We start from the raw sequence: 2,424 nt of genomic DNA, 5'->3' as shown, positions 1-2,424 counted from the left end.
GTGAGTGAGATAGTGAGTGAGTGAGTGAGTGAGTGGGTGAGTGAGTGAGTGAGTGAGTGAGTGAGTGAGTGAGTGAGTGAGTGAGTGAGTGAGTGAATGAGTGAGTGAGATAGTGAGTGAGTGAGTGAGATAGTGAGTGAGTGAGTGAGATAGTGAGTGAGTGAGTGAGTGAGTGGGTGAGTGAGTGAGTGAGTGAGTGGGTGAGTGAGTGAGTGTGTGAGTGAGTGAGTGAGTGAGTGAGTGAGTGGGTCAGTGAGTGAGTGAGTGAGTGAGTGAGTGGGTGAGTGAGTGAGTAAGTGAGTGGTAGTAACACAGCCTCTTTCCTACATGCTGGTTCAAAATTCATGTTTATTCCTTGTGTTTGTATACCAACTCACACCACACCTTCCTCTCTCTCTCTCTCTTTCTCTCTCTCTCCACCTTTCCTCCACCACTGTCCCTCTATCTTTCCTCCACCCTTCCTCCCTTTCAACAAAGTGTTTCTCCATCCCTCCTCCATCACAGCGTCTCTCCACCTTTTCTCTTTCCTCCACCTTTCCTCCATATTTCCTCCTTCTTTCCTCTATTTTTCCTCCATCTTTCCTCCGCCTTTCCTCCATCTTTCCTCCGCCTTTCCTCCACCACACACATTCAACCTTCTCTTCTCTCTATATTTTTAACACGCTAGTTGTCCGGCCAGGTCCCTATTTATTTTTGTTTCCTGTTAGACTGTCTCTCTCCCTCCCTCTCTCTCTCTCTCTCCAGAAAATCCTTAGTTTATCCTGACAAGGAGAGAGAGAGAGAGAGAGAGAGTAGATAGATAGATAGAGTGAGAGAGAGAGAGAGAGAGAGAGAGAGAGAGAGAGAGTAGATAGATAGATAGAGTGAGAGAGAGAGAGAGAGAGAGAGGTAGATAGATAGATAGAGAGAGAGAGAGAGAGAGAGAGAGAGAGTGTTGCTGGGGACGTAGAGTCAACATTAGTGCCGCGTAAAAACCAAGTGTGTGTGTGTGTGTGTGTGTGTGTGTGTGTGTGTGTGTGTGTGTGTGTGTGTGTGTGTGTGTGTGTGTGTGTGTGTGTGTGTGTGCTTTTGTTATTTGTGAGTGTATATATATGTGTGTGTGAGTGTGTGTCTCTATGTGTGCGCGTGTGCCTCTGTGTGTGTGTGTCTGTCTACCAGCTGTCAGTAGTTTTGTGTCTGTCTGTCTATCTGTCCGTTTGTGTGTCTGTGTATGTTTTTAGTTTTATTGTGTGTGTGTGTGTGTGTGTGTGTGTGTGTGTGTGTGTGTGTGTGTGTGTGTAAGGGAATTCCTTGAGTAGCCTTGAGACAGTCCTTAGGGGGTCCTCTTTGGGGGTGGGGGGTCCTCATTGGGGGGGTCCTCTTTGGAGGGTTGGGGGGAGGGGGAGCCGCCTAATATATTCTGGCAGGTGTGGGGAATGATTGGGAAAAGTTTGGTGATTTCTTTTAAGGCGTCACCACTTCGGCGCTAACACCCACCGTCCATATTGATTACATGCTGGGGCTGTTTAAGGAATTAGTGGTAAACATCCAACTTTACATTAATACTGCATTAATATACGATGTTTGTGATGTATACAACAGAAAATAAGGTCATTATCGTTTTCCCGTCCAGTGTGGGAAAACGTTAGGAAATAGGCCTTATTTTATAAAGGCAGTATTACTAGCGATGAAATAACTGTTGACAGCATCAGCCCTACGCAAAGTGGCTGGCATTCATGTTATTGTAGTGTTGTACCATTTGTTTGCACACCAAACGATGTCAGTGGAATTTAGCATGCAAATGTAGGTACGATTTATTATGCCTATCATTATAACGCGTTGATGGCCATTGTGTTGCTATAAATGACACACTTCTTACCCAACCCCACCTGACATCCAACCCAGCCCTGCCTCTTGTTTACCTCCAACACACTGAGTACTGCCACCCCTGCCGCCTGCACCTCTGTCCCCTCCACTCATGCCACCCTACCTTTCCCCAAGCCTGCCCTGCCTACCTGCTACACCAACACCCCTGCCTCTCCTTAGCCTTCTCTGCCTCACACCCCCTGCCTACCTGCTGCACCAACACCCCTGCCTCTCCTTAGCCCTTCTCTGCCTCACACCCCCCTGCCTACCTGTTAACACCAACACCCGTGCCTCTCCTTAACCCTTCCCTGCCTCACACCCCCCTGCCTACCTGCTACACCAACACCCCTGCCTCTCCTTAACCCTTCTCTGCCTCACACACCCCTGCCTACCTGCTACACCAACACCCCTGCCTCTCCTTAACTCTTCTCTGCCTCACATCCCCCTGCCTACCTGCTACACCAACACCCCTGCCTCTCCTTAACCCTTCTCTGCCTCACACCCCCATGCCTACCTGCTACACCAACACCCCTGCCTCTCCTTAACCCTTCTCTGCCTCACATCCCCCTGCCTACCTGC

The sequence above is a fragment of the Coenobita brevimanus genome, unplaced genomic scaffold, assembly GCF_032717465.1.
Source record: "Coenobita brevimanus isolate Jiangsu-jjx unplaced genomic scaffold, ASM3271746v2 jjx.HiC_scaffold_2072, whole genome shotgun sequence".
In the NCBI taxonomy this organism is placed as follows: domain Eukaryota; kingdom Metazoa; phylum Arthropoda; class Malacostraca; order Decapoda; family Coenobitidae; genus Coenobita; species Coenobita brevimanus.
Note: the sequence above shows the minus strand (reverse complement) of the source record.